Genomic DNA, 13,402 nt, shown 5'->3' on the forward strand with positions numbered 1-13,402 from the left:
CCTTGGCATTACTCAGTGTGTATAATTCAGTTGTGTAGACTCAATAAATTTGTGATAGTATGCTGATAAATCATGGAAATGTTCGAACTACATAGTGACTACAGGGGCAAGTTGCCAAAAAGATGTCAGGCTGATAACCACATTTTGAAACAGTGAAGTTGAAAAACAAGTAAAATCTCCCATAAAAATAATTACAACCATTTAAAACAGTGTGGGGAAAAATAAAAAACTTACGTAGTTGTATGCATAAACTCTGAATGTATTGGTAAAACTCACTTATGAAATCTGGAATAAAAAATACACTTCTAAGGGTATTTAATTTATGGAAATGTAGACTAATTTGCATGCTGATAGGGGGGTGGGGCAGTGGGGCAATTATGGGTGGCATCATTATGGCTCTGATGCCTGTTGTAGGTAAGCAACACAACTGGGTGCACATGGCACACATGACACACATGGCGTGGGGACAAACAGGGAGAGTGAGAGGTCTGCGTGCAGTTGCTGGGCATATTAGGACTGTAATGGGGGACAGAATTTGGCCCCAACAGCAGCACTCAGGCTGATGTGAACACATTTCCCCTTTTTGGCCATTACACCCCTCACGTGGTGCTTCATGTGAGTGATTACTTTACTGCACAAGTAAAATGCACTTTTCATTGTAGACAGTGCTGGCTCTGCTTAAATGAAGGGAAGCTATGGTAGCCACTGTACAAGTATTGTCTTCTTGGTTCATTTTGACACATGATTAAACAATAATCATAATCCCTTGTTTGTTACGAGCCAAAGTTTATCAAGTAGCTAAACACTAGTTGGCCTTGTACAAATTAATGGGAGAGGCTTATTTTTAAAGGCAGGGTATCCACTACAGATTGTATTTTTAATTACTAATTTTATTGTCTATAGGAAGTATATAAACTTATTGTGGATGTAACATCAAACACATTGAAAGCACGTTTCTGCAGTTACATTGTGAGGGTATTATAATCTCTTCTTATATAAAGCTTGATATAGAAAGGCTTCATCCTCCTGGTATATGTTAGCTTTAATCACTACTTTATGCACCTCTTAGGGGAATAAAATATATCTCTAATTATCCATGTAGTTACCAAGGCAATTAATGTGCAATGGTTACAGAAAATGTTCAAATTTATCACCTATATAGAACAGCAGATAGAGATTAGCTTCTTTAATAGAAAAGGGCAGTTTACACAGCTGAAGTCATAGTGCTACGCAAGAGTAGATCCTGAATTAAAGCACAGATTTCTTTTTTAATTTTAAGGGCAAATTGATGTAAATAAGTGGTAACTTATATAATTTACATTAGTAACTTATATAAATGTGGCCACACTACACATTAGTTAAGTTTGAAAAATGTATTCTCTTTCTACAGCTGTTTTTTTTCTTTTTCATTTTCGCAAAACCACATATATATAACACACGGACCTAAAATCCAGCTTTATATTTCAATTTATTCTTTGGGTAAGACAGCAACACAGACTATAGGTAGCCATGATAAAGTATGTAGTAAACCATGCTACTAAACCATTATTTCAGTTAATTTACTGCCAAAGATTGGATGCTAAGGAACATGAGATTGACATATTTGTTAATTTGTTTTAAAAAAGAGCACATGCATCAATCCTCCTGGTCACTGTTACCTTGTCTGATGGCACAAAATTTGCATCCTCCTTTGATTTAAGAACAACAAGAAATACATCAAAGTCAAAGGTAAGACTGAATCTGGAAGACAGTAGAGGAACAGTGAATAAGGTATTCACTGGGAAATTCCCCTGCATAGCTTAAATTACATCTTCCTAAACTTGAGCCAGAATCAAGACAGGGACTAAAGCCTTGAGGCGTCATTCTCTAGGAGAGAGGCAGGAGTAAGCTGTCAGTGACTGCCAGGGGAAGGAAGGTCATAGCTGTCAGTCTATACCTGTGAAGTGAAAAAATAAATCCTTTCCATCAGAGATGCTGGTCTGATATTATTTTAAGCAGCTGTTTTCCAGCACAGATTTGCCAGCGGAGGAGCTTGGGAATCTGCCCTTCCCATTAGTAGCGATTACGCATTGTACTCTCTCATATCACCAGACCATGCACCCTCCTCATGCGGGCAGGCTGTGCCTATGTCTTGGTCCTTCCCAAAGCAAGGAGATACAGGCATGACCAAAGAGAGGCCAGTTGGATTAGCTGAGCTGGTAAATGAATCAAAGAAGGCAAGAGTGCCAGTTTCTACACCAGGGAGTGCAAATAAGGAAATACTTCTCCAGCTGAGTTTTCTCAAAAGTGACTAGAACATTATTTTATCACCAGGACAGACAATCTAAGTATTACTCATGAAACAAAAGAATTTTCATGATAAAAAAATACTATAATTAACACATTTATTTTTAGGTAAAATGACAGGTATGATAGAGGGCGTTTTTCACTAAAACAGCACTTTGTCTTTTTCTGTATTATAAAGTTAGCTGCACAAACAAAATAACACAGAAATGGTCATGTATCCATGACAGCAAACTTTTGATCCCAGCACAGAGTTTTAACTGTTGTTTAACACTTCTTTGTCATTGTCTGGTTTATTATATTGCTGATTCCATTTACCTTCATTTGCCTTAAGATCCTTCTTTCTGAAACACCAGTGAGAACAGAAGCTAGCCAAACACTTGACAATGCAGCTATTCACTGTGGACTTGAGTAGTTGTTCAAGGTTACTCACGACAAGAGTGGTTTCAATTGTTCCTACAGAGTTTGTGGGAGGCTTTGTGGTTGATAACAGCATCTTTTCCTACACTACAGGAAGCTCACACCATAAGCGTGTGTATCACCGCGCTGATTCTTCCTTTCCCTCCAGCGCAGAGCTGCATCCAGCGAGGGCTGCCAGTGACCGTCACACCCTCCCTTTTCATCACAGAATGTGCAGGGCAGGTTTCTTCCCTTTTCACTGCATGCCGACTCCTGTGTTTCGTCAAGGATCAACAGGCAAACCAGTCCAAGCTCCGATCTGCTTTCCCCTTGCCTGGTAGCACCTGCGGAGCCAGGCGAACACCACGAGGCTGTGCTGGGCTCAGCTGCAGCAGCCAGCCCACACGGCGATGCCGCTCCCTCTGCAGCGGCACGGCTGAGGCAGAGACGCAGAAGCTCAGTTTCCAGAACACATCTATCCTCCCGAGTCAGTTTGCACAAAGCAGCCTGTGTCCCTTAATTCTTTTCCACAGATACAATAACTTCATTGAATGCATGGCAGGGCCTCACCCTGAGCAATGAACTTAATGTGACCAGTTTAGGGATCAAAGGTCTTACTGAGCATTTACAATGCAAAAAGAGTAAGCAAACAATATGACAAGAATGACCAAGCATTCAAGAACCATTCCCTACCATTTTATTTTATAGAATATGCTGTTTCCTATGCTCCTTCAAGCCCTGAATATTACGAGGGGGGAAAGGCAGCATAGCAGTCTGCAATAATCAGGCAAGAAGGAAACAAACAGCCAGAGTCAGGACGACAGCTGTTCCTCCTGGGTATATTTAGGGGCTTTATTGAAGAGGCTACCATGTGAAAAACTTCCCTGTATTTCCCCCAGTGCAGTAGCTTGGTGCAATTGTTTGCTCTCTCATTTCTAGGCTCCTCAGCAGCAGGAGTATAATTAGAAGGAGCCCTGAGGCACTCCTCAGCCTGGGCTGGCAGAGCTGATCCCTGGCCCTCTCCCTTGCCGGACTGGCAGTGATCTCAGTTAGCACCAATCGCGCCATGGATATCATACCAGGCACTGTAACGGGAGGCTTGACCATCCGCTGAAGACAGCCTGCCCTTTGTCAATGGGCAGATTCATTCAACTTGACAGCCCCCCTTCCCAGGCAGGACTTATTGGTTTGGAATAGATTCACCCATAAGGAAGCAGGTATTGGCTCTGCTTTGGCATTTCTTCTCCGAGGTAGTGCCACTGGTGGCAGGGTTGTCAGCACTAAATGTTGGCTGATGACTAGGATGAAGAGACACTCAGATGGATTGCCTTGACGTCACTCTTCACAAAACAAGCAGAAAAGTCCATGAGGCTTTTCAGTTTTGCAACAGCAAGCAGTGGTCTTAATGAATGTCAAAGGAAAGAAGCTTGTTTCCTATTACCAAACATTAACTGAAAAAGAGGTGTACTGTGTCACTGCTTCAACAAGACCTCTTGGCCATTCTGGAGTCTGCATGTGTACAGACATATACAGACAGATGTTTAAAAAAATGCAGATTTGACAGACAGACACAGCAATTTGAAACTTGTAGAGCAGATTTTAATGATATATGGAGACTTGCAGTTATTAGAAACAGGAAGGATAACAGGAATGGAAGCAAATAAGATTTAGGACAGGTCTGAGATTTAGGACAAATTATTTAAATCTAACCAACCTATAAATAATTGCTTAATACCAAAGGAAGTTCTTTGAAACTTAAATTAGCAGCAGCTTGAGAAGACGAAACCTGCATGGATAAATATAGCATGGGTGTATCGTATCCCTGAAAACATCAAGGCAGTAAGGAATAGGGAGGCATCCATTAACAAACTGACACCAGTTCTCTCCTTCAGTAAAAGTGTTTTGAAAGGGATTCGCATGGCAAGAATTCTCAACAGATTTGCTATCACTTAGCAAAACATGCAGCAGATGTTATCTGACCTAGGTTGTCTCCTGATTAAACCTATATAGATTGTAAGGAGACTAGTCATTAAGCCAAGTAGCGATACAAGCCAAGCTACAGTTCATACAGAGAAACTATATCCAATTAGCTTTGCAAATGAGCTAAAAGCAGGAATTAAGAGGAAGGTAGTTCAAGGACACTTCCGCCAGCATGTCTGGTTCAGGGTGCCTGAATATAAGCACGCTCCATTGCATGCATGATTCTGTGCCACAAGGAGCGTGTTTCAAAGATTATTAAATCTCAACAGCTCCATAACTCTGAAAGATGCAGAATGAAGGAATGAATTAAAAAATTTGAGGCAGGTAACAAAGAAGTTGCCTTGACACATTATTTTAAAATGAATAATTATAATTACACATATATGTATCACCATGCCCCCAGGTCATTCAGGGAGTGGGGTGAGATCCCACTGTAAGATGGTGCCTCAGTTCAAAACCAGTCCCCAGAAACTGGACAGGAACCTGAGCATTTATGCAAGACGCAGGCATACCTCACTTAGCTTAACACTGAAACCATGTCTGGCAGATGTGAAACTCTTCAAGTAGTCCTGGTGAAGGAAGGAGTATTCAGCAATATAGCAAAGGTCACCCAAGAAGAAAGGGGAAATTCTCCAGTGATTGAGAGAAAGGGACAGTGTAGGAAAGAAGGCACCTGGCTAAGCAGCTAGCTGATCGCCCATAGTTATGAAACCAATGCACTCCATCTGTCAAAATGACAGTTCAATCACTGCTATCTCCCAAATACCCACAGTGCTGCACAGGCTAATTTTATTCCTTCAGGAATTAAAATATCTCACAGTATCATATCACATGAGCAGAAGCTTTCCCAAACATTCCTGTAGTTATGCTGTGACCTGCTAACTCTTTTGCTGCTGTGTGCATTTACAACATCGCTTTGCTCCAGTAGCTCTTGCACAGGTGACACCACCAACCTTGCAAGCACTCTGTGCTTCCACAGCTCCATTTATATTACTTCTCTTTTTGTTATTATAATAGTACAAATGTTTACATATACATGGTTTATATGTTGGTTTTTTGCTTTCCTTTTTGGAGGCATAACTGGTAGAGGCTCTTTAATGAAAAAAATGGACCCAAGCTGTAGAAGTTTTGTTGAGATGCCCAACAAGAATTCCAGAATGACCCAAGTTCATATTAAAAAAACCAAACAAAAAGCCCAAACTCCTCCAGAAAGGTAAAATCTGTAGTCATTGTGCGGTGCTAAACATCTAACCCATGTTTAACAAAGCATTTCAAGATCAAGAAGATCATGAGGGTGACTGAGTTGAGAGTCCTGACTAAATTCAGTAATAGTAGGCACCACATGTAAAAGTGGGTTGTGTACCAAAAGTCCAAAAAGTCCAAAATCACCCAGTGACATTTTATCCTGGAGTTGCAGGTTGAATGAATCACTATTTCAAAAATTTGAATCTTTTGCTCTAATATTTTCAAAAGCTTCACTACATTTGAAGGAGCACTTAAATTCTCCATTTTACTCCAACAAGACAAAATTCCACTATTCAATTTTCTGCCAAGAGCGGAAGACTCCCGTGAAGAACTACTACTTTCACCTCTCAAGCCACATTTTTCCCCACCATCTTCTTATGACTTAACCTATTTCGTCTAACCAATCTCCCACCAGACTGTCCACCTGGTTAAATCCTTTCCAAAACACCAACTTTGTAACGGATTTATGCTTTCACTTAAATAATGTGTCACACTGCCAGTTCTTACTGGATCTCCACAAGTTAGAGGCAGCACAGGCAATTCACTGCAACACAATTTCATTTTGGGAAGTGAAGCCAAAACAATTACTTTTCCTAAACAATTTTTATTCCTTTTGCAAGAGAAAGTTTGGAAAAGTCTTACTTTTCAGTCCCAAAAAGATTTTTTTTTTCCACAAAATTACAATCTGATACAACATAAATCCCATTCTTTGATCAGGCACTCAGGTATTTGGCACAAAAACATTAGCATTTCCGAAAACGCTTTAGTCACAACCCTGTAAAGCTGCTATGCTTCAGACTGGAGCTCTAGAATGTGAAGTAAGTAGTAGAAAGTTTCACTGGGTTTTTTTTACAAGTATCTTTTTTAAAGGTGTTTGGTTGACAGCAAATAACTCTCTGCATCTCCAGTCTGTCCATTCAAAAAGGTTACCTACGCTGTAGTTTTGCAAAAGTTTGAATCAAATGAAAAATGAATGAACGAAAGAAGGTGCCCTGAATCTGACTCCACTCGTAAAGTTGAACATGGTGCAGAATTTATGAATAGGCCATGGGGCAGGGGGTATCATCACTAAAACAAAGAACTAGTGCTATTATTACAGCCTTCAAATAGACATTTATTTTCCAAACACTGGCACCTGAGGCTAAACAGGAAAGTAATATTGCTGCATCTTTCATTAGTATCTTTAACATTGACTTAGTATGAACTGGAGAATAATGCAATCTTAAAAATGGAGAATGATATAAGAAAAAACCAAAATTGTAGGGTGGAGTTTTATTTGCATTTAGTTTTATATCCAATTCATTTCCTGTTAGTAAAATTGCAGTAACGTTCCTTGTACAACTTAGCTACAAGCTATTGATTAACCAGCACAATAAACCCAGCATTAACTTGTAGCCATCTCAGATTTGCTGACTGAGAACTGCATTCCTCCATTAGGATGCCCTCTCCAGTATATTCAGAATGCAATACCGTCCTGCATAAAACACAGAGAGAAAGGAAAAGGATATCATTCTTCATGGATACAAAAAAAAGTCTTTGCCATTTATCTGCCATAATATTTAAACCTCATTACTGTGATAAGCCACAGGTGCACTCTCTCTCTCCCCTTCCCTAACAAAACTAAAAGCAGCAAGTATTTTGATTATTAATTAAACAAAGCCACTCCCAAATTGCTATGGTGCCACAGAGCAGAGAGCCAACACCCAGGGCTGCTGCTATTAGAGATTCCTGTTCGCCAGCTCTGTGAGTCGTTCAGGGCGAGACTCACTCACCAGGTGAAATTCACTGAAACAAAGAAAATTAGAGAGCAGCACTGTCATACAACTAGCTAGAAGGTTTTTTTTTCAGAATTCAGCTCCTGTCACAATGTAGCTTCCACTCAATCCAAACATTTTATCAAGCAAGATTTCTATATAAATCAGTTTGCAAAGAGATCTGACAATTTATTATACCAGATGATGCAGTCAGAAAAAGCACAGGGTGTTCAGTCTGAGATTCACTTGACAAGGGCTGACCTGTAAAAATGGAAATGTTTTCAAGCTCAAGTCCCCTAGCAGACCATCACACTAGCATTCTTTAAAAAAAAAAAAAAAAATCATTTGAAAAGTAGTCAAGAACAGAGAACAGTGCTTGGCTTTAACCTAAAAACTTTTAGAAATTGCATTAAGATAGATTTAAGAGGGAGTTGCGTAGAGAAGTTGAAAGTCTCTCTGTTTAGTATGAACCAGATCACTGAGTGAACTCGCAGAAAGTTAGTTTGCTCCCGAAACAGGCAACAGGAAAGAAACATCGCAACATGCTCTCATGAAGGCAAGATCCTGTGACTTTTCTGGAGGGTTTTTTTTCATAGATTCACCTTGCTCAAGGATTCACCTTGCTCATGGATTCACCTTGCTCATAGAATTCAGTGCTGCAGAGCAAAAGGAGTCATTTTCCTTTACATGAGCAACACTAGTGACAGGAAGAAAACCTCATGATTGTCCAGTAAAAATAATACCTCTGGAATAATTTTTCCCATCAATTTAAATGATCTGTTCACAGAATGCACCAGTTTCATTTTCCCCACACTTTTGTGAATTTAATGCTTTTTCCCTTAAGTGAATATTTTTAAGTATCGTTAGTCTTCCAAGGCACATGTCAGTTATCTGGAAAAGATTTGTTAAATTAAACTTTTTCCCCACTTTTCTGGATCAGAAGGAACTAAAAAGCCTGTGAGTAATTCAGACCCAAGCTCTGATAGCCAAATACACAGGAAGCAAATGGCCCCATTGACTTCACTGGAGAACCTCACAACATATATAGCACAACTCATTTTCACAGCACTGGCTCTAGCACTCCAAGCTCATACAGATAGATTCAAACAATATGGCAACTCCCAGAAATTCCCACAGCCTGCACTGAAATAGTTAAAAGGCAGAGCTACTTGCATTAGGAGTTTTATATTCCTACATTTCCTGTATTTAACTGAAAAAAAAAAAAAAGGGTGGTTTTATTTCAAAACCAATCTGACTGCTGCAGAGAGACAGTTAGAAAATTCCTATTATTATGGTGCACTCATGCTTAAGTTTCATTGACATAGCAGTCAGTGTCAATCACCAAAAGGATGGTCTCCTAGTTCAAGATGCAGCTTGCTACTGCTTGCATCAATTCTTAGGCTTTTATGATGACTCTACTTTAATTAACCAGGTATAAGAATGTTATTTATTTTCTGGGCTGAGCCAGGACAGTAAGAGCAGAAAGTGGGACTGGTTCTGCATACACCTACATGAGAGACAAAGTCAAGCACAATTGATGCTGACATGCTGCACACATCAACCAGGAAGTTTGCAAGGAAATACAGGTGTTACAATCTTATTGGTCAACAGAAAGAACAGCTTTAATAAAACAACAGTAAAGGCATCATTTGCTGGACGCACTGGCTGATAGACTGTCGTTTGGTTCTAGAAGATGGGAGAAGAGAAAGATTTTATAGGAGACCATGCCAGAGGTCATAATTCCTAGCCATAGAACACAGCTTCACACATACACAAGCATGGCATTTGCAACATCCAAGTGTCCACATCAAACTCATCGAAAGCTGCAGGTAATTTTTAACTTTTAGATGACATCTCTGCCTATTCCTTTCAGGATATTAAAACAGAAAGTACAGGGAGCTCGAACAGATGGTGGAGCCTACCAACTGTTTACAGGTTATTATTTGATCATCATAAGAGACAGGTGAGAGTAACTTCTATCATATAAACCTTTAACAAAAATAATAGTAATACTTCTGGGCTCCCGTAACTATGGTCTGTTGGCATACAGCACCCACACAGTTGCACATTACTGAAGAGTATAGCATTATTTGCTCCAGGTAACCAACATAATCTACCTGACTGTTGTTCGTTACCTTCAGTGTGTGTGGCTTTCTAATAAGATATTTGTCATTTAAACTTAACAGTCAGTGTAGGGAGCAGCACTGTGTATTGGATTAGCAACCTGGATCTCAGCACTGTTAGCCAATACACAAAATTATCAGACACCAGAGCTTCACCCTAACCAAGCAAAGACCAAGCACAGACAGACATTTCCCTCATTCCTTGTGTGCTGCTGATTTATATCCCCTCTACCCATGTCAGAAAGCGGGTGAGTTCTGCCCACTGGCCCCAGGTAATTTCTGCCCAGCAACCTTGCAGAATGCACAGACTGCTGGTTGCAGGCAGCTCTCCGCCAGCTCCTGTTTGCTCTGCAGCTCCAGTAGCTACATGATATGAAATGGGAGTATAGGGACTAAAGTCCCAGACTGTTAGCATTTGTCATGACTCAATCGATTCAACTCTGAAAACCTAGCTAGTCAAAGTAGGATAGCTACAGATCTTTCAACAGAAACCAAGAAATTACACCTTAGTTCATCTTTTCCTTTCAGACATGTTAAAAGCATAAGTGGCTCCTAACAGACCATTGACATAGCAACTTTAGTATGTGCAGTTTTACATGTATATGACTCCTCATTAAGTTTTAGGTGGTCTACTTTCAGTTCACACTCCCATCTCCATCTTTTCCACCCAATTTTATTGGCATACAGAGATTAGACCACCTGTGACTTACTATATGAGAATTCCCTGCCTCCCAGGGAATCTCCAAGTGATAAAGCTGGATACAGGGAACAGCTGGATACAAAAAGACCACATTGCCTAATTTCACTTCTATTTCAGCCATTCTCAGCTGCTGGAATGACCTTACGGGGAAGGAGGAGAAATGAGATCTGGTTGCTCTGTCCCAGCTTCTGAGTCTCCATGCTAAGCGTAGCTGAAACATATCTCAGCCCTTGGAGCACTATAAACTATGTCTTTCACAAGATTTGGGACAGCATTGCTTATGCTAGCTACAAAAAAAAAAAAAAAAAAAAAAAAGTAGTTTTAAAGGTGCATTGTGCATTTGAATGCCAAGGTAGAGCCACATTATTGTCATACCACCAGCTGGAACAGGGCCAGAAGGAGAGCGGGAACACCCATCCTCTTATCAGCTCCCTGTGACCGATCCTGCTTGTTTAGTGTCACCACCTGCGAGAGTGTGCTCAACATTTCCAGGCCACAACATTTAAACAAGACTTTAAGTACACGTTGCTTTAAGTCACACTAACTGGCCTAAATAGCCAGCTGACTTTTCTGATAGGGATATTACAACTTTATTTGGACAATGTATAACCCACAAGATGGTGAAACATGAGCACCTCATGGGTAAAAGTTAAAAACCATTCAATACTGTTCCAGCAATAATATCCTAATTTGTGACCACAATATGGCATCTTTCCATTAATTTAGCTTTTATGTGGCAACAGGTCAGATGTAGCTCAGAGTCGGATATGTCTGGGTTCAATTATAAGTCCACTTCTGTACTATTTAACCTTTCTTTCATATATGTTACATATGTAGAATCACAAAATAACAGAACTGTTGGATTTGGAAGGCATCTCTGGAGATTGCCTGGTCCAAGACTGCTGCTCAAAGCAGGGTCACCTACAGCAGGTTGCTCTGGCCCATATCCACTTGGGTTTTGAATATGCCCAAGGATGCAGATTCTACAACTTTTCTGGGAAGCCTATTCCAGTCTTCAATTATCCTCACATTACAAAAAAAAAAAGTTTTATCTTACATTTGCACGGAATTTCATGAATTTCCATTTGGGCCAATTGCCTCTCATCCTGTCACTTGATGTCACAGAGAAGAGCCTGGCTATTTATACACATTGATGAGATTCCCCCTGACCTGTCTCTTCTCCAGACTGAACTGTCCCAGCTCTCTCAGCCTCTCATTGCATAGCATCCCTTCACCATCTTTAAAGCCCTTTGCTAGACTTGCTCCAGAATGTCCATGTCTCTCCTGTACTGGGGAGCTCAGAACTCAACCCAGCACTCCAGATGTGGCCTCCCCTTCTTTGCCCTGCTGGCGATGCTTTGCAGGATGTTAATGCAGTCCTTGGGGGCTATTGGTCGCCTTTGCCAGGGCATGCTGCTGGCTCGTATCTAACTTACTGTCTACCAGGAATCCTAAGTCATTTTCTGCAAAGCTGCTTTCCAACTGGTTGAACTGTACTGGTGGCTCCACAGGCACAGAACTTTGCATTGCCCTTCAGTGAAGTTCATGAAGCTCCTTTTGGCTCATTTCTCCAACCTGTCAAGGTCCCCCTGTATGGTATTCGCAACCATCAACCTTACTTTGTATCACCTGCAGACTTGTTGAGGATGCACTCTTTCTATCCATTAATGAAGATGCTAAATAATATTTGTCCCTGTATTGTCCCCTGGGGTATACCACTAGTGACTGGCCTCCAGCTTGTGTGTCACCAATCATGACCCTTTGAGCCTGGAAGTTCTACCATTTTTCAGTTCCTCTCACTCTCCTCTTATTTAAGTCCATATTTTATCAGTTCTCCTGTGGGGATGTTATGGGAGACGTATCTTCTCTCACCCAAGGCCACTGCATTGTGATATGTTCCCCCACCAAGAGAACAGTTCAGTTTCTTCACAAGAGATGATCTTTGAGAAGCCACTGTCATTGATCCTGCTCCTGTGCCAGCTTTCTGCACAAACACATTCCTTATCAAGAAATCCAGGGTGGTGTACAGACAAGGTGTGCTAAGAGATTATTAGCAGTAAAATGTTACTCCTCAAAGAGACAGAGGGAAAGACTGTCATCCACGTGAGATGGTCTATTTTTGCAGTAAGTGAGGTTTAGGCAGAAGGAACATTGAAAATTGAGCAAAACCTTATACTCACACAGTCAGGGAATGTAAAAAGAGGAAAAATTCTGTCCTGTGACTATTTTGCGATTTGTAGCTCTACAGAAATTTTTAAAGGTGACCTTGGTTAAGAACTTTTAAAGGTATACATCCCTAATGTTTCTGTTACAATGGCAAAAAAAGTGATTATTTTAAGAGCCAGAATATCAGCACAGAATAGAATATAGGCAACCTAACAGTAAAAAACTAAGGAAAATGTGAAGTTTGAGGCATTCTACAATAGAATGGCTTTATTCAATGGGAAGGCAAACCAGTGGTCTATAATATGTCATTAAGATACTGTGCAAGAAAAGGATCTCTACTATATCAATATTTGCAGACAAGAATTGTAGTGAGAAGCCTTCAGAAGCACATTCAGTGGTCTGCATTAGGAACTACCTCAAAGCATGGACCATTGTAGTCAACCAGTGGAGTTCTTCGCAGTCAGCGCGAGGAGGCCTTTGCTCTCAGCGCGCGGAGTTCTTGGACACCACCCAGACGAGCCGATTATGATGAAAGTGAAAGCCATCTATTGTGTGTTGCGCACATGCTTTTATACAGAGCTCTTTTAGATTTGGCAGCTACTGGTTGGATACAATAATTTTAAATTCTTAACAACAAAATCACTATTGGCTACTTTCAACCCTGGGAACGTAACTTTCGAAGCTATGTCAACACAACCTCTAAAATAACTTGGTTGTGCTAATTAATTTCTCTCAGTTTCTCCTTATATTTC

The sequence above is a fragment of the Pterocles gutturalis genome, unplaced genomic scaffold (genome assembly GCF_000699245.1).
Source record: "Pterocles gutturalis isolate BGI_N339 unplaced genomic scaffold, ASM69924v1 scaffold3888, whole genome shotgun sequence".
Classification (NCBI taxonomy): Eukaryota; Metazoa; Chordata; class Aves; order Pterocliformes; family Pteroclidae; genus Pterocles; species Pterocles gutturalis.